The sequence below is a fragment of the Pristiophorus japonicus genome, chromosome 7 (assembly GCF_044704955.1).
Source record: "Pristiophorus japonicus isolate sPriJap1 chromosome 7, sPriJap1.hap1, whole genome shotgun sequence".
Taxonomy (NCBI): domain Eukaryota; kingdom Metazoa; phylum Chordata; class Chondrichthyes; family Pristiophoridae; genus Pristiophorus; species Pristiophorus japonicus.
The window spans coordinates 21405723-21429769 of record NC_091983.1 but is presented as its reverse complement, the minus strand read 5'-3'; positions in this window follow the sequence as shown (position 1 = coordinate 21429769).

The window sequence follows — 24047 nt, the reverse complement described above, 5'->3', positions numbered from 1 at the left end:
CAAAAAGCAAGGGACTGAGTATTGAGCCCAGCGGAACCCCACAGAAAACGGTCTTCCAGTCACAAAAAGACCCATTGACCATTACCTTTTGTTTCCTGCCTCTGGGTCAATTTTGGATCCAACTTGTCCGTTTGCTTTGGGTCCCACGGGCTTTTCCTATCGTGACCAGTCTGCTATGTGGAACCTTAGCAAAAGCATTGCTAAAATCCATGTAGACTGCATCAAATATGCTACCCTCATCGACCCTCCTTGTTACCTCCTCAAAAAATTCAATCAAGTTAATCAGACATGACCTTCCATTAACAAATTGCAGGAGAAGGGGATGGATATTAGCAAGCAGCAGCAAAGAACTGGAGGAGGACAAATGTTCTAACCCCCATGGAGGAGACAGTGCCGGCCATTATGGGAAGAGACATTGCTGAGGCCATGACCACTGACGGGGCTGAAAGGATCAATGATGGGGATATCCGCATACCTAATCCTCCTCCTCTCATCCCACTCCTCCCTCATTCCTCAATCTCTTCTGACTTAGAAGCTGTAGCGGGTGTAAGCACGCACTTCCTACTTGCTCCTCTCCCCTCACCACAGCCCAATCCTTGAGCCTCTTTCATTTCTGATACTCGAGAACTGGAGCCTTCCCAGTCATAAGAACAATAATAACATGAGAAATAGGAACAGGAGTAGGCCATAGGGTCCCTCGAGCCTGCTCCGCCATTCAATAAGATCTTGGCTGATCTGATCATGGACTCAGCTCCGCTTCCCCACCCACTCCCCATAACCCCTTATCCCCTTATCAATCAAGAAACTGTCTATCTCTGTCTTAAATTTATTCAATGTCCCAGCTTCCATAGCTCTCTGAGGCAGTGAATTCCACAGATTTACAACCCTTTGAGAGAAGAAATTTCTCCTCATCTCAATTTTAAATGGGCGGCCCCTTATTCTAAGATCATGCTCTCTTGTTCTAGTCTTCCCCATCAGTGGAAACTTCCTCTCTGCATCCACCTTGTCAAGCCCCCTCATAATCTTATACATTTCGATAAGATCACCTCTCATTCTTCTGAATTCCAATGAGTAGAGGCCCAACCTACTCAACCTTTCCTCATAAGTCAACCCCCTCATACCCGGAATCAACCTAGTGAACCTTCTCTGAGCTGTCTCCAAAGCAAGTATATCCTTTCGTAAATATGGAAACCAAAATTGCAGTATTCCAGGCATGGCCTCAACAATACCTTATATAGCTGTAGTAAGACTTCCCTGCTTTTATACTCCATCCCTTGCAATGAAGGCCAAGATGCCATTGGCCTTCCTGATCACTTGCTGTACCTGCATACTATCTGCAATGTCCTTACTCAATGGCACAAAACCCACACGAGGCACATTCTATGGACAAGGTCACTCTATGACCTGAACCGTTATTCACAGGACCAAGAAGTGATGACCCTGCATGGGGCCTCCCTTTATGTGCCTGGATGACCAGGTAAGGAGTGTCTCCCACAAGTTCACCCCCTGTGGTCAAGGTGTGCATTGCTTAAGTATATACAGTATCGTAGTGGTGTTACATAGAGGTTACATATATGACATCACCTCCTCCCCCCAAAGCCTTATTGGGATCATAGGTTAAGTCTTTCAGGTGGTCTACGCTCCCTCGTGGAGCGCCGCAGTTGGGGATCTGTTGTTGAGCCTTGGCCTGCGTGTCTGTCACCTTTGGTGATTCCGGCTGTCCGGGTTGACCGCCGGGACTGTGCATGCTGCTGAATGTTGTTGCTCGTTCACTGGCGGTGGTGTGAGCAACATCTCATGATCTTCCTCGGGTTCCTCACTGTCTATGCTGAACCTTTTTTTTATTTGGTCCAGATGCTTACGGCATATCTGCCCATTGTTAAGTTTAACCACGATGACCCTGTTTCCCTCTTTGTCTATTACAGTGCACTCAAGCCATTTGGGCCCCACGGCGTGATTGAGGACAAATACGGGGTCATTTATTTCTATACATCTCCCCCTTGAATTTCGGTCTTGGTACTCGTTTTGGGACTGGTGCTTGCCGTCAACTATGTCGGTCAGGACTGGGTGAATGAGGGACAACCGAGTTTTGAGTGTTCATTTCATAAGTAGCTCAGCGGGCGGGACCTCCGTGAGCGAGTGCGGTCAGGACCTATAGGCCAGCAGGAGACACGATAGGCGGCATTGAAGGGAGGGTCCTTGAATCCTGAGCATGCCTTGTTTAATGATTTGGACTGCACGTTCCGCCTGGCCATTGGAGGCCGGCATGTTGTCCTGACATGGTTGATGCCATTGCCCGACATGAACTCCCGGAATTCGTAGCTCGTGAAACATGGGCCATTATCGCTAACAAGGATGTCTGGCAAGCCGTGGGTTGCAAAGACCGCACGTAGACTCTCCACAGTGGTGGATGTCGTGCACGAATTCAAAATGATGCACTCGATCCATTTCGCGTACGCATCTACCACAATGAGAAACATTTTTCCCATGAATGGGCCCGCGTAGTCTATGTGAATACGTGACCATGGCCTGGTGGGCCAGGGCCACAGGCTGAGCGGGGCCTCCCTGGGGGCATTACCCAGCTGGGCACACATCATGCACCTGCGAACACAGTGTTCCAGGTTTGAATCAATTCCAGGCCACCAAACCTGTGACCGGGCAATGGCCTTCATCAGCACGATGCCTGGATACTCGCTGTGGAGTTCCCTGATGAATGCCTCCGTGCCCCTTTGCGGCATGACTACCTGGCTGCCCCATAGTAGGCAGTCAGCTTGGATGGAGAGCTCATCCATCCGCCTGTGAAACGGTCTGACCTCCTCAGGGCATGCTCCGTGTGCGGGCGCCCAATCCCCAGTCAGGACACATTTCTTAATCAGGGATAGGAGGAGATCTCTGTTTGTCCAGATTTTGATCTGGCGGGCTGTAATGGGGGAGCCTGCGCTGTCAAAGGCATCAATGGCCATGACCATCTCAGCACTTTGCTCCACTGCCCCCTCAGTGGTAGCCAGTGGAAGCCTACTGAGCGCGTCAGCAAATTTTTCGGTGCTAGGTCGGTGCCGGATGGAGTAGTCATAAGCAGCCAGCATGATAGCCCATCGCTGTATGCGAGCTGATACGTTGGCATTGACAGCCTTGCTGTCTGACAACAGGGATGTTAACGGCTTGTGGTCCGTTTCTAATTCGAACCTCCTGCCAAAAAGGTACAGATGCATTTTTTTTACACCATAGACACATGCGAGTGCCTCCTTCTCAACCATCCCATATCCCCGTTCTGCTTGAGAGAGCGACCTGGAAGCATAAGCCACAGGTTGTAGTTGGCCCTCAGCATTACTCTGCTGCAACATGCACCCAAACCCATAGGACGATGCATCACATGTCAGAACCAATTTCTTACAGGGGTCGTACAGTGTCAATAACTTATTTGAACAAAATAGGTTCCGCGCCCGATTGAAAGCCCGTTCTTGACAGTCCCCCCAAAACCAATCACAACCCTTATGCAGGAGCACGTGAAGTGGCTCCAACAACGTGCTTAAGTTCGGCAGAAAGTTCCCGAAATAGTTCAAAAGTCCCAGAAATGAACGCAACTCCGATGTGTTGCCGGGCCTGCAGCTCGTCGAATCGCCCCTGTTTTGGATTCGGTGGGCCGAATCCCATCTGCAGCAACCCTCCTGCCCAGGAACTCAACCTCAGAAGCCAAAGACACACATTTAGACTTCTTGAGTCGCAGGCCTACCCGGTCCAGTCGGCGTAGCACCTCCTCCAGGTTGTGGAGGTGATCCTCGGTGAGGATGTAGTCCTGAAATACAATTGTTCCATGAATGGATTTGAGCAGGCTTTCCATGTTTCTTTGAAAAATCGTGGCCGCTGATCGAATGCCAAACGGGCACCTGTTGTAAACGAACAGTCCCTTGTGCGTAGTGATGGTGGTCAGTAGTTTAGATTCATCGACCAGTTCTTGGGTCATGTCGGCTGAAATGAGATCCAACTTGGTAAACAGTTTGCCACCTGCCAGCATGGCAAAAAGATCCTCTGCTCTCGGGAGCGGGTATTGGTCTTGTAGGGACACCCGGTTGATATTGGCCTTGTAGTCACCACAGATCCTGACAGAACCATCTGCTTTTAGGACGGGAATGATGGGGCTTGCCCAGTCGCTGAATTCAACAGGCGAGATGATGCCTCTCTCAGCAAACGGTCCAATTCGCTTTCAATGTTCTCCCGCATCACATACGGCACCGCTCTGGCTTTGTGGTGCACTGGTCTGGCGTCCGGGGTGATGCATATCACTACTTTGGTACCTTTGAACGTCCTGACGCCAGGTTGGAATAGTGACTCAAATTGTTGTTGGACTTGTGAGAACAACTTCGCTCCACAGATGACATTGCATTAACGTCCCCCCATTTCCAGTTCATCTCAACTAACCAGCTCCTCCCCAGCAGTGCCATTGCCCAGGACAATCCAGAGCGGCAGCCGGTTCACTGATCCATTGTGTGTGACCGCCAACATTGCACTGCCTAGTACTGGAATGATTTCTTTGGTATACGTCCGTAGTTGTGTCTCAATGCGTTCTAGTTTAGGTCTACTGGCTTTGAGTGGTCATAGCTTTTCGAATTGTTGAACGCTCATGAGTGACTGGCTGGCCCCTGTGTCCAGCTCCATGTGTACAGGGATGCCGTTTAATAAAACCTTCATCATCATTGGTGGCATTTTGGTATGTGAGCTATGAATGTTTGCCACATGAACCCACTGAACTTCAGCATCCATTGATTTGTGCCAAGAGTCATACTGCCTCATAGAACCCTCTTCTGGTTCATCTGCCTCATAAATTAGCCTGGTTACAGGCTTCCTGCACATTCGAGCTAAATGGCCACTGAGGTTGCAATTTCTGCAGACAAATTGTTAAAACCTGCAAGTCCTGGCAGAGTGTTTGCCCCCACACATCCAGCATGAGCTGAGATTCCCATTGTTGTGAACAAAGTAACTATGACCCGGCATTCCTCGCTGATTGTTCCTTTGACTGCTCTTGAGTCCCCTGTTAGTGGGTGTTAACGGCCCCATCCCGGACCGCATTGTCCACTGTGATGGCGTAAATGTCCATTCGGACTGCATATACGCGCAGTCTCTGTTCAACAGGTCTCTGCCCTTGCCTACCTGCGGGGCTCTGAGTCACATTTATGATATTGACTCCCTGATCCCCCGCCGCGTTGGAGGCAGAGTTGCGCGTGTATATTATTTTGGTTTCCTCCTCCCCCGCCATGAAAGTCTGAGCCATCAACGCCGCTGCATCCAAAGTCAAATCCTTGGTCTCAATTAACTTTTGGAAAATCCCTGCATGACCGATGCCCTCAATAAAGAAGTCCCTTAACATCTCCCCCTGCAGGCATCTGTGAACTTACAGAAGCTGGCCAAACACCGGAGGTCCGCAACAAAGTTGGTATGCTTTGTCCTTCACGACATCGGTGGGTTAAGAATCTGTGTCGGGCCATGTGTATGCTGCTCGCCAGTTTGAGGTGTTCACCGATTTGCTGAGCTCTTCAAAGGTTTTGTCCGCCGGCTTTTCGGGTGCTAGTAGGTCCTTCATGAGCGCTTAAATCTTAGGCCTGCAGCTGGTCAGCAGATGGGCCCTTCGCTTGTCGGCCGCTGCATCTCCCAGCCATTCTTTCGTGACAAAGCTTGCTGGAGCCTCCCAATGAAATCGTCCCAGTCCTCACCAACACAGTACCGTTCTTCTGTGCTACCGGTGGCCATTCTCGTGGGTCATTGATTCCCGTTTCTCGTCGCCAATGTAATGTCCTTACTCAATAGCACAAAACCCACATGAGGCACATTCTATGGACAAGGTCACTCTATGACCTGAACCTTTATTCACAGGACCAAGAAGTGATGACCCTGCATGGGACCTCCCTTTATATACCTGGATGACCAGGTAAGGAGTGTCTCCCACATGTTCACCCCCTGTGGTCAAGATGTGCATTGCTTAAGTATATACAGTATTGCAGTGGTGTTACACAGAGGTTGAATACATGACACTATCCTTTTGTGGAGGAAGAGGAAGAAGACAGTTAAGATGAAGTGACACCATCACTCGATCTTACACTCACAGCCACCACCTCAGATGCTGACACTGCGTATATTTTAGAGGCTAGGATAGAGGAGGGATATGCATGTGCTGAGATACCAGGCACAACTGGACAGGAGCCAGGAAGGGGGGAAAGGATAGCGCAGGTGCCAGATCACCGGAGGGCAAGGTCACACACTAGTTCTGCTGCAGAGGACTCAGACGAGAACTTCGATGGACCAGGCTACCAAAGAAAGCTGACGGGTGTACATAACCAAATGCTTGGTACACTGGAAGGTCTGCCAGAATACCTGCGCTCAATGTCAAGGAGCATGGAGGAACCCAGCACCAATTGGCACTGGCTCTAATGCAGCGTTTGGAGCCCATCCTTTCCTACATGGAACAGCCTCAGGGGCCGAAATTCAGTCTCCCAATAAGGCCTCTTACTGCCGGGAAGTGGCTGCCATGCGGCCGTGTCGAATGGCCGCTTATTTTTTGTTTAATTGCCGCCGCTGGCAAAATTCTCCTCGGTGGTTTTTATGGGGGTCCTCACTTCTGCCCCACTGCTGCTGAATCCTCCTAAGTGCTTCATCAAAGCGCGCACCGCCGATCTCCCGCCCCGCAAGCAAAAGTCGTCTAAGAAAATCTTGCGGCCGCCGCTTGGTGCCTCCGACAGTTTTTTCTGTCGGTGCGCTGTGTTTGCAGTGTGTGTAAAATGGCGGAGCGGCCACCATTAAATGGGAGAGCGCACTGCCACGGCTGCCATCTGATTTTATTTGGCAGTCGGCCCGACAATTATGCCCCCGGGTTCGGTCAGGCTGAAAACAGACAGTCTAGCTCCCCCTCTTGGGTGCAAGGCTGCTGGCCCGGCTGAAACTCACCTTGGTGACCCACTGGACCTAACTTAAGAAGCTGCAGAGCTCGCAGCGCCCCTCCCCTTTAACTGAAGGTGAGAGACGTGTTGACGCGCCAGCGTGATGACGTCACCAGCCCAGCGTTGATGACTGACAGCGGCAGACACTCAGTCCACCTCCACTTCCGCCCCTCTTATGACTGACACTCTGCTCCCGCCCCCATTATGAGCGACTTCCGCCCCGCTCGAAAAAAAACCGACAAAGTGCTGAATTTTGCAAGATGGGCCGCTGATTCCATTGCGGCGGCCAAAACACAAGAAAAACGTTAGGTGCGACCCTTTTCCAGCAGGGGTGAATTTCGGCCCCACAATCTCCTGGACAGACACTGGCCCTGCTTTGAGGCTGCAGTTGTGGCTGCAGCAGTTGGCAGATTTCAGTCAAAAACTCTTTCTTGAAGCAAAGACATCTCAAGCATTGGTCCCCACTGAAGTTGAGGTAAGAGAATCTCTCCCTGTAGGCCCTCGGACGATATGGCCTCATGCTGAACGCTCTTCTACTCCTCCTCCTCCCTCTTCTAGCAGCTTGTCCTGATCTTCATGGCCTCTGTTCATTTTCCCAGCCTTATTTAATTCCCGGAGGGAGACCTACCAGGGCACTCATGTCTGGTAGTAAATTGTTTCAGCACAAATCAACAAAGAAGCACTTCCGCACCAGCCAGACTACTCCCTGTGGAGTATTGAATCTTTAGGCAAGTTTAAGAAACCTTCCGAGGACATGTACAATTGCACCAGCAGCTGGTAGAAATAATCCAGCAACTAACCTATAATTAGTTCATGGTCCCTTTAAGTAGTGCTGTTGCGAGGAGGTGTGGAGTGGGGGAGTGTGGGGAGGGGTTCTTCATGCCAATTAATGTCGTGTTCAGCTATGCAAGGTTAAGGCAGGCATTCTGGATTTAGACAGCATTACGCTGGAACGTGGCATCAAATCAGCATTGCACACTGATTAATAATCTGCCTGCTGTGCATGTTAGCTGCACACGCACAAATTCCTTTAAGAAGATGGCATCCACCGCACCTCCTATCGGAACCTCACATGCCATTTCTAGCCGTTAAAAAAACAAAGCTGAGGTAATCAAAGGCTTTCTATTTGCTGCAAAGCTCAACTCTATTTAATTGAAAAAATAACTAACGTTAAGATGAGGAGAGACCCTCTATCTCTGTCAACTTTATGTGCTTTCTGAAGGTTATAGAACAGAACATAAAAGGTACTCCAGGTGTTAAATCTTCTCTCTCACACACACACACACACACACAGATCTGTTTAAATGCTCAAGAGCATTTACTTGAATAAACGTTGTGAAATTTGCCCTCTAATCTTTTTGAGAAGTTATACTCTTAATGAAAGAACACAAGAACAAAAGCCTAAATAAATCAATGTTTACGTGGTCTTCGTTCAAAATTGAGAAAGAGCATTGTAGAAGCTGCTAGAAACCAATAGAAGAATGCTCCATCAATTCAGTTGAATGAATGGCATTGATGCATTGTGTTAAACTAGGTATATGCTCAGAACAAACAGAATCACAGACGTATCAAGTCCAAGCCAATACCTTTGGTAGAAGCTAAAGCCTACCTACATTACAACAGTGACTACTCATCAAAAGTACTTCATTGGTTGTAAAGCGCTTTGAGACGTCCAGTGGCACTATATAAATGCAAATCTTTCTTTCAAGTAAGAACTTTAATGAAGGAATTAGAGGATACAAAAGACAATTCAATAGATAAATGAAATCATATTATGGTAGAATATATATATATATTATTTGAAACCTTATTAGAAATTTTACAGTGGAAGAAAAAACACACTTTTTTCCAGAAAGCATTTGAGTGATGGGTGGGGCAAGGGGAGGTGATAATACAGCACTCAATGCTGTGCAAAACTCAACGGTCAAATTAGTACTGGAAATCCTAATGGACACCATCTACTGGGAGATCTAATAGCTCAGTGTGGACACTTTTACACTGCAATTCCCATAGGATGTTTCAATCAATGCATAACCACACACAAATGTTAGCATATCACAGGTATGTCTGGTATGATGTGTGTTGGATAAAAGTGAAACAAATCATTCATGTCTGGGTTTCGACAGTTTTGACCTATATGTATATAATGAATACATATGTACCTATCCTAAAAGATAATTCAATGACTGTATTTCCGAACAAAACAGACAATGATGAAAGAGCTGGTAATGTTTATTTCTTGGTGGTGGGTATCTCAGATGGCACAGCAGCTGTATAAATATTGGTGCGCTCCTGTACGAATTGCATGTCTTCCACGAACAGCACATGGAAAATCACACCACTAGAAGCTGGTCTGAAATCAGCAAATTCACCTGACTTCGAATTGTTAATAGCCCGCCGGAAACAGGGAGGAGACTCATCCCATTGACTGGTTGAATTAAAACCAAAATCTCAATTCATCATCATCATCTTAGGCAGTCCCTCAGAATCGAGGAAGGCTTGCTTCCACTGTTAGAATGAGTCCTTAGGTGGCTTTACAGTCCAATACGAGAGCCACAGTCTCTATCACAGGTGGGGCAGATAGTCATTGAGGGAAGGGGTGGGTTTGCTGCACGCTCTTTCCGCTGCCTGCGCTTGATTTCTGCGTGCTTTCGACGACGAGACTCGAGTTGCTCAGTGCCCTTCCGGATGCGCTTCCTCCACATAGGGCGGTCTTTGGCCAGGGTCTCCCAGGTGTCAGTGGGGATGTTGCACTTTATCAGGGATGCTTTGAGGATGTCCTTGTAACATTTCCTCTGCCCGCCTTTGGCTCGTTTGCCATGAAGGAGTTCCGAGTAGAGCGCTTGCTTTGGGAGTTTCGTGTCTGGCATGCGAACTATGTGGCCTTCATGTGCTTCAATGCTGGGGATGTTGGCCTGGTTGAGGACGCTAATGTTGGTGCGTCTGTCCTCCCAGGGGATTTGTAGGATCTTGTGGAGACATCGTTGGTGGTATTTCTCCAGCGACTTGAGGTGTCTACTGTATATGGTCCATGTTTCTGAGCCATACAGGAGGGCAGGTATTACTACAGCCCTGTAGACCACGAGCTTGGTGGCAGTTTTGAAGGCCTAGTCTTCAAACACTCTTTTCCTCAGGTGGCCAAAGGCTGCACTGGTGCATTGGAGGCAGCGTTAGATCTCATCGTCGATGCCTGCTCTTGTTGATAGGAGGCTCCCGAGATATGGGAAACGGTCCATGTTGTCCAAGGCCGCGCCGTGGATCTTAATGACTGGGGGACAGTGCTGTGCGGTAAGGATAGGCTGGTGGAGGACCTTTGTCTTGCTGATGTTTAGTGTAAAGCCCATGCTTTTGTATGCCTCAGTAAATATGTCGACTACATCCTGGAGTTCAGCCTCTGTATGTGCGCAGACACAGGTGTTGTCCGCGTACTGTAGCTCGACGATGGAGGTTGGGATGGTCATGGACCTGGCCTAGAGATGGCGTAGGTTGAACAGCTTCCCACTGGTTCTGTAGTTTGGTTCCACTCCAGCGGGGAGCTTGATGACTGTGAGATGGATCATGACAGCGAGGAAGATTGAGAAGAGGGTTGGGGCGATGACGTAGCCCTGTTTGATCCCAGTCCAGACATGGATTGGGTCTGTAATGGATCTGTTGGTAAGGATCACGGCCTGCATGCCGTTGTGGAGCAGGCGGAGGATGGTGACGAACTTTTGGTGCATCCAAAATGGAGGAGGACGCTCCATAGACCGTCGCAAGGGATCGCAAGATTGTGCGCATCACCCACGCCATGACAGGAGCTGATGACTGCTGGATGGACCACTGCCTATTCCGATCCATCATTGACATCAGCATAGCCCCAAAGCGGAGAGGACAGCAGAAGCAGTGACGCAAAAAAGGCAATGCCGGGGCACGTAAGGACCCAGCTAAGAGAGCCCTATACTGTCAGCTCCTCACAGCTAACCTGGCGTGCCTTGATGACCCTGAGATGCAGAATGCCCACAATGCTTGGTCTGCCCTCCAGGCCTCCATAACCAGTGCCTGCGGAGAAATCTCAAGTACCAGTTACGGTCCCAACCTCGATCTAGTCTGCCAGAGTCATCATGTGCCAACATGACTTGTTGGCATTTGTCATCTTAGAAAATCAGATTTCATTGAAGAATTTGTATTCTCAAATGAAAGAACCTAAGTATAAAATTGAAACAAAATCCATCTTTTCATGATCTTCAATCTTGATGTATGAAATAAATCAGCGCAGTGACATTAAACTCAACTGAATAGGTGCTGTTAAAAAATAAAATACATTTTACCCCTTTCCGTAAACCTTCTACATTTTCATGTCGATGGCTAATGATTTTTTTATATAAATAATTAGCACACTGTCCAAGTAATGAAATGTATTTTTGCTGCGGGCAAAGCAGCCATGCAGCATGTCGAGGCCCCTAAAGAGAACACAAAACACATTGAACTCCCATCTCATCTGCGTCAGTATGTGAGTCGACTAGTAGAAACTAGAAGCTTCGCCATTGGGAAGCCAACAGAAGCTGAAGGGAGAGTTAACCCGAGCCATTTTACTGCACACCTCAGTGGCCAGGTCCAGGCGGAGATCTGGAATCATGTCACTGGTTTATCCTGTTGAGTGAGAAAGCGTAGGGCAAACAGAAGCTTTTAAATGGGATATAAAAGGGTGGAGGCAAACAATGGCAGAAAAAGAACTGAAAATGTAGGGGGCTTAGAATCGCTTATAAATTCAGTTATAAAAAATTCACCTGCACATTTGGAGAGCAGTGACAGGATCGGTCCAAGTCAGCATGGATTTATGAAAGGGAAATCATGCTTGACAAGTCTAGAATTTTTTGAGGATGTAAGTAGTAGAGTGGACAAGGGCAAACCAGTAGATGTGCTGTATTTGGACTTTCAAAAGGCTTTTGACAAGTCCCAAACAAGAGATTGGTGTACAAAATTAAAGCACATGGTATTGGGGGTAATGTATTGACGTGGATAGAGAACTGGTTGGCAGACAGGAAGCGAAGAGTAGGAATAAACGGGTCCTTTTCAGAATGACAGGCAGTGACTAGTGGGGTACCGCAAGGTTCTGTGCTGGAACCCCAGCTATTTACAATATACATTAATGATTTAGACGAAGGAATTGAATGTAATATCTCCAAGTTTGCAGATGGCACTAAGCTGGGTGGCAGTGTGAGCTGTGAGGAGGATGCTAAGAGGCTGCAGGGTGACTTGGACAGGTTAGGTGAGTGGGCAAATGCATGGCCGATGCAGTATAATGTAAATAAATGTGAGGTTATCCACTTTGGTGTTTGTGGCAAAAACAGGAAGGCAGAATATTATCTGAATGGTGACAGATTAGGAAAACGGGAGGTGCAACGAGACCTGGGTGTCATGGTACATCAGCCATTGAAAGTTGACATGCAGGTACAGCAGCGATGAAGAAAGCAAATGGCTTGTTGGCCTTCATAGCGAGAGGATTTGAGTATAGGAGCAGGGATGTCTTACTGCAGTTGCACAGGACCTTGGTGAGGCCACACCTTGAATACTGTGTACAGTTTTGCTCTCCTAATTTGAGGAAGGACATTCTTGCTATAGAGGGAGTGCAGTGAAGGTTCTCCAGACTGATAGGACTGACAGATGAAGAAAGACTGGATGACTAGGCTTATATTCAATGGAATTTAGAAGAATGAGAGGGGACTCATAGAAACGTATAAAATTCTGACGGGATTGGACAGGTTAGATGCAGGAAGAATGTTCCCGATGTTGGGGAAGTCCAGAACCAGAGGTCACAGTCTAAGGATAAGGGGTAAGCCATTTAGGACTGAGATGAGGAGAAACTTCTTCACTCAGAGTTGTTAACCTCTGGAATTCTCTACCACAGAAAGTTGTTGAGGCTAGTTCGTTAGATATATTCAAAAGGGAGTTAGATGTGGCTCTTTCGGCTAAAGGGATCAGTGGGTATGGAGGGAAAGCAGGAATGGGGTAGTGAAGTTGCATGTTCAGCCATGATCATATTGAATGGTGGTGCAGGCTCGAAGGGCCGATTGGCCTACTCCTGCACCTATTTTCTATGTTTCTATGTTACTTTAGCACACACATTTGAGAAAACAATATTTTGTTCTGTGCAATCTCTGTATCATTGAAGGTTCTAAAAATAATGCTAAATTGAATTTGCCTGCAGTAATTCTTCTGAACTGCTTGTTAAGCTGCTAACCTTGCAATTAATGAGCTCAAACCATGGCAGTTGCTGTAGTGAGGTGTACAGAATTGTAATACTTTTGAGATTGAGATGTTATGTATTGATATGTGTATCGTCCTGGTACCTTAAATGTATAATAAGCACAATGGTACACCACAGAGGGCGCAGTGGTGAGAGACCTGAAAGTACCTGCAAGAGGCAGTATAAAAGGCTGACCACCACACCTGAGAGTCACTCTGGAGCTGTTCAATAAAGGACCAAGGTCACACCAGGCCGTGTGGAGTCAGTGATTTGTGTGCTAAATACATCACAACTTTTAGCTCTGATTGGATCAGGCAACAGTGTGAGGCACCCAATCCACACAGAAGGCCCTTTGCTAACTTATTTCAATAATCCCGACCATCCTGCTTTCTATCTATTTCATTAAAATATTTGCAATTATCACGCGTTCGTGGTGCACTGGAAAGCTGACCCCATGCTTCCAAGATGTTACAGATGCAAGCTGTACATTACGCTTCCAAAAATTCCTGTCACTCTTGCCTCAAATAACCTATGGATTCACTCAAATGTAGTCAAGTAGGAAAAGCTATCAATCACCAGCCAGCAGCCCACACGGACCCAGCCAATTAAATTTCTCTGTCTCTTTTTCCAAAGCTACTAATCAGGAATAAGCAATTGTTACAAAATTGACGGATCAAATCACTCGAACAGTATTTTCAAACCACTGTAGGTTGCCATTTCCTTTTCTCACATTCAACATATATGGGTCATATTTCTCATGGTGGGGGGAGAGGAGGCGGTACATTGCATAACTATGGGGAATGGGCAGGTGAGTGGGACTAGTTGGAAAGGTCTTTCAAAGAGCAGGCACAGACACCTTGGACCAATGGCCTCCTTCTGTGATATATCATTTCACGATTCTATAATTTTCTGCTTCCGCACTCATGGCTCAGAAAGTCACACGCTCAAACCACCAACTGAGACACCGGGCATAGACCAGTTACACATTCTGCCTGATTTTCTGTGAATGAATACATGAAAAACTGGGCGGGCTGCATAACATAGAGTGTGCTAACATCGTCTACCAATATTCCTGCATGCCCTCCCAGTCTGTGATCTCCTGCACCAAAAGGAAAATTTTACTCCAGTACGTACATCATAACAAACACACAGAAGGATAACTTAAACATTTCTGTAAAATTAATCAATTATGCACAAGGTACCTGAAAGGCCTTTGCGTCTCTCTCTGAGGCCAGGTAGCTGAATTTTGATCCAATCATGGAGTTGGAAATTTCACCACTGTCTTGATTGTTGGATCTTTCCAGCTTCTGCGAATAAACTCGGCCTTAAAAAACAGAATTGTAACATAAGGGGTGTAGCCTTCACACTGCACCTGTGAAACGACAATACGCAGTGAAGGGCAGGAGAACCAGAAAAATTAGCAAAAAGTGATTCTTCAACTGGGCCTATTGATAGATTGAGCTGGATTTTTGGCTTTTTGGATTTCGGGGTGTTAATCGCGGCGGGGCGTATAAGTTTGCACCTGAAAATAGTTTGCACCTTCGACTGGAAGTTCTGGCAAAAAAGTCATCTGGAGGAGCATTGGCTTTAAGTCAGGCATTTCACGACTGACTTTGTGTGCCCAAACCGAATCTTTCTGCATTACAGGAGGCGGCCATTTTGTGCATGCGCAGCGAATTTTTTTTTCCGGTTGCAAACACTAATGTAGGGTGCAGCAGCTTCCTGCGCGCATGCGCATACAAACCGCCACACTTCAGCCACTTCTGCTGAGATGGAGGATCAGGAGGGAATGCAGTGTGTCAGGTGCTTCAATCATGAGGCAAGTGAGGCCTTAGTCCATGCAGTGGAGAGGAGGTGGGCCTCACTCCATCTTGCTGGGGGAGCCAGAACACTCCCACCTATATTTAAACGACTATGGAGGGAGATAACGCAGGAGGTGTCTGCTGCAGACACTGTGCCCAGGATTGGCACAGTGTCGAAAAAAGTTCAACGACCTTACGAGGCTGGTCAGGGTGAGTACCATTAGTAATTTTAGTATGCCTCCATGACTTCTAAAATTAATCTCACAAACTATATGAAGTTTGTCATGCATATGGTCCCTCTCAACACTCTGTCGGGTTGCTTTCACAATGCATAATAAATATGAAGGCTTGCTTCAGCATCCCTTGGCTTTTAATGATCCGTGCACATTAACTCTACATTAACGGTCCAACTGCTGTTACGCCTTGCTGAAAGATCACTTACAGCCCCCATGTTTGATGTCTCAAACCTGCGATCAAATACCGACGAAGCACATGCAACATCCAAACAGATTGAACGGAAGCCACAATAATATTCACACAGTATCACCTATTGTACTCTAGTCGGCATATGTGCCACAACAGCAGAGAAACCCTGTCCGAACCATTCCTATTTTTCTCTTTGTAGTCCAAACACTCCCATAATATAAAGGGAGCAGCTGCGGACAGGCAGGGGTCAGCTTCAACCAATCCCATTGATGGATGTGGAGGAAAAGGTCTCAGCCATCATCGGAGTCCCAGCTCGGGCAGTTGCTGGGGGCGATGCTGAGCCCCCTTTGGGTAGTGAGGGTAGGAAAATGGATCGCCGACTCAGGACACGGCATTGAGAGATATTATGGAGTTACAGTGGCCCTTCAAATGAACCTGTGCATTGCCACCTTCCACATGTCTCCCTGCCCCCTCCCCTGCTGCTAACCACTCCTCTGTTGTTTCCTACTTCCAGATAACCAACCAGAGGCGCAGCATCACTCGAGGGATGCCTCCACGTCAGGCCGTGGTGGAGGCGATGAAGGAAGGGAGGAGACTGCTCCGGCAGAGCATCACATCCCACCACTTGCCCCATGGGGGCTAAGTTCATCTAGAGACGATGCTGGCTTCCCGGGATTTGTGGAATCGGAGGCTCCTGGTCCCAGTGGCATACAGCAATGCAACGCTGGGGTGGAATCTCACAGGCCAGCTCTCCGGAGGGTGAGTCGGCAAAGTTGCTCTGCTGAAAGACGGGCGGACATGGAACTGGACCTGGTGGAAATGTCGAGGGAAACCACAGGGATGCACCGTGATGGATCCCTGCGGGCATCAACAAGCTTACTGCGACTGTTACGGAGGTAGCGTCACGGATTATCAGTGTGACTCAGGACTCCAGCGAGGCCATCATTTCCCACAGACAGAGGCTGGTGGCCTCGAGCAGCGACAGTGGAGTTCCAGAGAATGTGGCGTGTGCCATTGATCATGCCGCAGACTTGGGCACATCACAGGCACAAGCTTTGCTTCAGCTTGGCCAAGTGATGCAGTCCATGTCTGCCTCCATACTCTATGCTTTCCCCACTGCCCAACGGGGAAGGGACGGTGCCGAAGCAATCCAGCAGGTTGTGGGGAATCATTGTGCTCCGGTTGCTAAGTTCCAGCCCCATCGGCGACTGAGTGGCTCCACGGAAATGGCAGGTGCTGTTCTTCCTCAGGATGAGAGCATTCTGGAGACCACCACTCATTCGCCAACCATGCACCATACACGGTTGACACTCCAGCCACCTGTGACTGGTCATGCTGATGATGAGGGACTCAAGTTCAAAGCCGGGCCTTCCAGGCCAAGAGCTGATCCAGGAAGTCCTTAGATGCTGTCTGCATTGTCTGGCCCCCAACACAGCAGCTCTCTTGCAGCCTTGCTGCATGCCCTCAGGACTCATTGAGGAGGTGCAGCAGGCATAAGGGTTTTGAAGGGAAGGGCGGGGGAGAGGGAGAAATGTCTTGCAAAGGTTGGCATTAAGGGCTGGCAAAACTTCATTGCCAGGAATATCTGTACCATTGTCCACATTGTACATAGTTGTGTCATAACAATGCACTCTTCTTCAATGGTGTTGCTACATGCAGTCTTGTGTTAATTTACATTTTGTTCACTGCAGGGAGCAGTTTTGTGTTAATTTACATTTTGTTCACTGCAAGAAGCAGTTTTGTGTTCATTTACATAGTCTTTAAACATTGTATAGTTTTGGGTTTTTGGGGGGGTGGGAAATTGTAAATGTTGCATTTTGCTAAAAAATGTATGTTTGACCTTTGCCATAGTTGTCTTGTGTCTCATTCGCAGGATCAAGTGTAAAATAGCCAGCATGGTGGCATAGAGTAGCGAGTCAATGTTGCAATCCCATCTTCCCCCTTCAACCAAACCGGTCAATGATGAGCTGCCAACGTAAGGCTCTTGCTGCGGCCACTTCTCCACACTGCCTCCCCTGTGGTTGTGGTGGATGCGCAATGGGTTCCTCATGAGGCTTGTCCTCCTCATCCTCCTCCTCCTCCTGAGGAGGCTCTGCAATTTCCACTGACAATGCCTGGCCCCTCATGATGGCTATGTTGTGTAGTATGCAGCACACGACAATGAACTCGGAGACCTGTTGTGGGGAATATTGAAGGCTCACTCAGAGTGGTTCAGGTATCAGAAACGCTGCTTCAGCACGCCAATTGTCTGTTTGATGATGTTGCAGGCTCTCATTATAGCACTGCTCGGCTTCTGTTGCAGGGTTCCGGAGGGGGGGTCATGAGCGAGGTGGCCAGGCCATATCCTTTGTCCCCAATCAGCCAGCTCTGTCCTTGTCTTTGTCACAGATACATGCATGAGACACTGGTCTCACGCAAGATGAAAGCATCATGTGCACTCCCTGGATGGTGGGCATTCACCAAGGATGCGCTGAGTATGGTCACAGACCAGCTGGGCGTTTAGGGAGCAGTATCACTTTCGGATTCTGAAGATCTCCTAATTGTGTGATAGTGCTCACAAGGCAACTTGTGTGCAGTCAATAGCACATTGAACCTTGGAGAAGCCTTCAAATTGTCCAAACCCTCTAGCCCTCTCATTCTGGCTGTCCATTCGTATTGGGAACTTTATGAAGTCCATTCTGCGTGCGTGCAGTGCCCTTGTAACCTGGCGAATACAGCAATATGTAGCGTGCTGAGAGATGCTGCATATGTCCCCTGCTGCTGTCTGGAAGGAGCTGGAGGCATAGAAGGCCATCGCCACAGTCACCTTCACCTCAATGGGCAGCGCAGTCCTGTTGGTGCTGGTAGGCTGTAGGTCTGCCTGTAGGAACTGGCATATCTCTGTCAGCATTTCTTTTCAGAAGCACAGCTTTCTAACGCACTGCGCAGCAGAGAGCTAAAGGTCTGAGCGATGTTCCCTGTAAACCCATGGGGGGGGTAAGTGCTTCCCCCCAAATGTCTGCGACCTCTTCGATTCCGTGGCCCAACATGGTCAAGAACCCTTCTTCCAGCTTGAAGCTGCCTGCCAATAGCAACCAGCATGATACGCTGGCGAACTAGTATTGCCCCCATTGAAAGCTCTCACTGACCTTGTAAGCAAAGTGTCACGGCACATAAAAGGTTGCAACTTGGAGCCTCACGCAGCGTTCTGTGCACAACTGTGACAGTCACTGACCACTGCGATACAAGATCCTGCAACCTCCGTTTAAATATGCCGCTAATAGCAACTGCTGCACCCTAGGCCCGCCTGGTCTGTTCTGTCGTTTCCTGGGGCAGTCGTTCCATCCGGGGTGCTAGTGCAGCCTTGCATGACGATTTACGTCATACTTTCACAGGCAGTCCCAGCAGGGCGCTCTTCGGAGCGCTACGGGTCGGGCATCGGCCAAAAATCAAGCCGCTGTTGCAACCAGGGACGTTGCACATCGGCTCACTTCTTCCGGGCGGTAATGCACCAAAAGTCCCGGAAGCTGGAAGCTGGCCGCCTGTCGGAAGTGCTTACCGCTGCCATTGCTGCACCTCTGGGGCACCAGCAGGGGGCATGATTGAGTTGATCAGAATAATCATGGCTATGAACTTACATATCACTCTGAGGTGCATTGCCACCATATCAGAATGCAAACACATCACAACCAAAATGCTACTCCAATATGTGTTCATTAACCAAGGCAAAACAAAAAGTGTGAGTATTTGCTTTGTGATCTGATGTAATAAGTGTGATCAATGCACCTTCAGGGCAGCCAGTTACAGATACTTGCGAAATATTATTGGTTATTGAGGTGGCTTTGGAACTACAGGAGTAATTCATGTGAACAAGTTACAGCTCGAAGTATTTGCACTAATCCACACTGCCACGAAGCCACCAGAGACATTTTTGTAACATTTTACATCAATGCACTGGCACTCTGCGCATCCAGATCTATCATGCCAATTTAGAAAACAACCACACACGTGCCGATATCATAAAAATGTTTTGCGAGGAGACAACTTGAGGTGGCAATGCCAAAATATCTGATCCAGGGGACGAGGTGGCAATAAAAGTTAAAATCTTCCCCATTGTCCTTCAATCGCTTGGCATGAGTTCTCTGTTCAATTTCAATCTGGTTGGTCGTAAAACATGGTTTTAATTCCTGGAGCTAAGCTCAACGCACACAATACAAAGTGGTCTATAGTTCCTGATAAAAAGGAAAGTTTTTCAATTCAATAACATCCACATTAATAAGCAGAAATCTATCTAACTTTCCCTCTCCCTTCCATCCCAAGGGATGCTTCATCATCCCTTTTGTCTTTCAATCTCACCTGCCTTCCACCTTATCACAGATCTTTCCTTTTTTCCTTATCTCCGTTTCACTCCCGCCACCCCCCCCCCGCCCCACCCCCCTGCCCCCGCCACCACATCTGTACTTGCTTAAAACATGGTATATCTCTAACTTTTCTCAGTTCTGATGAAAGTTCATCGACCTGAAACATTAACTCTGTTTCTCTCTCCACAGATGCTGCCTGACCTGATGAATATTTCCAGCATTTTCTGTTTTTAGTTCAGATTCCAGCATCCGCAGTATTTTGCTTTTGTGTTGGCGAGATGTATCTTGGTGAGTTAAGGGTTAATTGTCAAACTTTCTTGCATCTTGGAGCAACGGGCTCTCCAAGATAAAAAGGATGACTTTGAAGTGCCATGAGAGGAAAGCATGGTTTGTCGTCTGTTTTTAGCGTCTGAGTGTTGTATGTGAGAAGTGTTTGTGCAAGGAAATAAGTGGCAGTAATGACATCAAGCATAAGTGATTAAGCTATAACTTTGATGGCTTGGGTAATAAACATAGATAGAGGGATCTATCAACTAAAGCATAGAAAGATAACGGTTAATAAAGCCGATACTTCAAAGGATTCAAGAAGTCTAGTTTGAGAGAAGTAGCTTTGGACTAAACAACTACAAGAGTTTACACCAATAGACTGTCTTCAAAGGATTTGGGAATAGATACGCCCATGAGATCTTATCTTTGTCATGTACCTTTGATGTAGGCTAAATATTAAGTATAAAGGAGCATGTGTTTCAACAGTTCTTGAGAGGGCTGGAATTCATTGGAATTCAGAAGAATGAGAGGTGATCTTATCGAGACGTATAAGATTATGAGGGGGCTTGACAAGGTGGATGCAGAGAAGATGTTTCCACTGATGGGGGAGACTAGAACTAGAGGGCATAATTTTAGAATAAAGGGCCTCCCATTCAAAACTGAGATGAGGAGAAATTTCTTCTCTGAGGGTTGTGAATCTGTGGAATTCGCTGCCTCAGAGAGCTGTGAAAGCCGGGACGTTGAATGAATTTAAGACCGAAATAGACGGTTTCTTAATCGATAAGGGGATAAGGGGTTATGGGGAGTGGGCAGGGAAGTGGAGCTGAGTCCATGATCAGATCAGCCATGATCTTATTGAATGGCAGAACAGGCTCAAGGGGACGTATGGCCGACTCGTGCTCCTATTTCTTATGTTACAAACATGGAAACATAGAAAATAGTTGCAGGAGTAGGTAATTCGGCCCTTCGAGCCTGCACCGCCATTCAATAAGATCATGGCTGATCATTCCCTCAGTACCCCTTTCCTGCTTTCTCTCCATACCCTTTGATCACCTTAGCAGGAAGGGCCATATCTAACTCCCTCTTGAATATATCCAATGAACTGGCATCAACAACTCTCTGTGGCAGGGAATTCCACAGGTTAACAACTCTCTGAGTGAAGAAGATTCTTCTCATCTCAGTCCTAAATGGCCTACCCCTTATCCTAAGACTATGTCCCCTGGTTCTGGACTTCCCCAACATCGGGAACATTCTTCCCGCATCTAACCTGTCCAGTCCCGTCAGAATCTTACACGTTTCTATGAGATCCCCTCTCATCCTTCTAAACTCCAGTGAATAAAGGCCCAGTTGATCCAGTCTCTCCTCATATGACAGTCCAGCCATCCCTGGAATTAGTCTGGTGAACCTTCACTGCACTTCCTCAATAGCAAGAACGTCCTTCTTCAGATTAGGAGACCAAAACTGTACACAATATTCCAGGTGAGGCCTCACTAAGGCCCTGTACAACTGCAGCAAGACCTCCCTGCTCCTATACTCAAATCCTCTCGCTATGAAGGCCAACATGCCATTTGCGTTCTTCACCACCTGCTATACCTTCATGCCCACTTTCAATGACTGATGAACCATGACACCCAGGTCTCGTTGCACCTCCTCTTTTCATAATCTGCTGCCATCCAGATAATATTCTGCCTTCCTGTTTTTTCCCCCAAAATGGATAACCTCACATTTATCCACATTATACTGCATCTGCCATGCATTGGCCCACTCACCTAACATGTCCAAGTCACCCTGCAGCCTCTTAGCATCCTCCTCACAGCTCACACCACCACCCAGTTTAGTGTCATCCGCAAACTTGGAGATATTACACTTAATTCCTTCATCTAAATCATTAATGTATATTGTAAATAGCTGGGGTCCCAGCACTGAACCCTGCGGCACTCCACTAGTCACTGCCTGCCATTCTGAAAAGGACACATTTATCCCAACTCTCTGCTTCCTGTCTGCCAACCAGTTCTCTATCCACATCAGTACATTGCCCCCAATACCATGCGTTTTGATTTTGCACACCAATCTCTTGTACGAGACCTTGTCAAATGCCTTTTGAAAGTCCAAATACGCCACATCCACTGGTTCTCCCTTGTCCACTCTGCTATTTATATCCTCAAAAAATTCCAGAAGATTCGTCAAGCATGATTTTCCTTTCATAAATCCAAGCTGACTTTATCCGATCCTGTCACTGCTTTCCAAATGCGTTGCTATTTCATCCTTAATGATTGATTCCAACATTTTCCCCAATACTGATGTCAGGCTAACCGGTGTATAATTACCCGTTTTCTCTCTCCCTCCCTTTTTAAAAAGTGGTGTTACATTAGCTACCCTCCAGTCCATAGGAACTGATCCAGAGTCGATAGACTGTTGGAAAATGATCACCAATGCATCCACTATTTCTCGGGCCACCTCCTTAATTACTCTGGGATGCAGACTATCAGGCCCTGGGGATTTATCGGACTTCAATCCCATCAACTTCCCCAACACAATTTCCTGCCTAATAAGGATATCCTTCAGTTCCTCCTTCTCACTAGACCTACTGTCCCCCAATACAATCGGAAGGTTATTTGTGTCTTCTTTCGTGAAGACAGAACCGAAGTATTTGTTCAATTGGTCAGCCATTTCTTTGTTCCCCATTATAAATTCATCTGAATCCGACTGCAAGGGACCTACGTTTGTCTTCACTAATCTCTTTCTCTTCACATATTTCTAGAAGCTCTTGCAGTCAGTTTTTATGTCCCCTGCAAACTTCCTCTCGTACTCTATTTTCCCCCTCTTAATTAAACCCTTAGTCTTCCTCTGTTGAATTCTAAATTTCTCCCAGTCCTCAGGTTTGTTGCTTTTTCTAGCCAAATTATATGCCTCTTCCTTGACTTTAACACTATCCTTACTTTCCCTTGTTAGCCATGGTTGAGCCATCTTCCCTGTTTTATTTTTACTCCAGACAGGGATGTACAATTGCTGAAGTTCATCCGTGTGATCATTAAATGTTTGCCATTGCTTATCCACCGTCAACCCTTTAAGTATCCTTTGCCAGTCTATTCCAACCAATTAATGCCTCATACCGTCGAAGTTACCTTTCCTTATGTTCAGGGCCCTAGTTTCCGAATTAACTGTGTCATTCTCCATCTTAATAAAGAATTCTACCATGTTATGGTCACTCTCCCCCAATGGACCTCGCACAACAAGATTGCTAATTAGGATGGCCAGCTCTCTAGTTGGTTCTTACGATAGAACTAGAAACCGAAAGCCACTCACTATGTACAGTTAGGCCGATCACCCAAACTATATATCAATAAAGTCTGTTCTGTATAGATCACTGTTATGTATGAATAAAGAGTCTGACCAGATACTGTGAGCTCAAAGTAAAGTGTGACCTTAAGTCTTTTATTACAGGTCTCCAGAATGCCTCTCCAGCCTGTGAAGCCTCCTTAAGTACAGGTGCTCCCAAGGGGGTTGTGGGATCCCTTGGGACTCCAGGGGATGAGCCCTCTGGTCGTTACACAAGGGACATACAGGTTTACATATATAACAACCACCATCAAGTGTCTTGTGCTTACTCGAAACGTATCGTTGAACCATAGGAGGAAGGGGATTGACTAACAGTTGAATGTTAACATGATCAAGCAGGACAGTATAGAGTGGTGGGTGGCGATCCGACGCGGCGGGGTGGGGGTGGGGGGCACATGTGTGGACATCCAAACTGGAGGCTTCTGGGGTGTTTCAGCCCAGCTAATCACTGGATAGCTGCGGCACGGCAGGAGCCCTGTAACTAAATCCACCCTGTAGCCATGCAGGAATAAAACCTCAAGCAAGGAAGCTCCGTGATTGATAATGAAGATTTGAAACTGGCTCACTGGACTCCTTGAGGCAATATCAACTTTAATGAAAATAGCGTGAGATTGTTTCAGTCACGTGCTATATTTCATGCGGTGTTTTACAAATCTGCCTGGTTGCTGAATTATTTTGATTACAGCTGCAAAAGTAGCTTAATTTTTAAAAGCAGCAG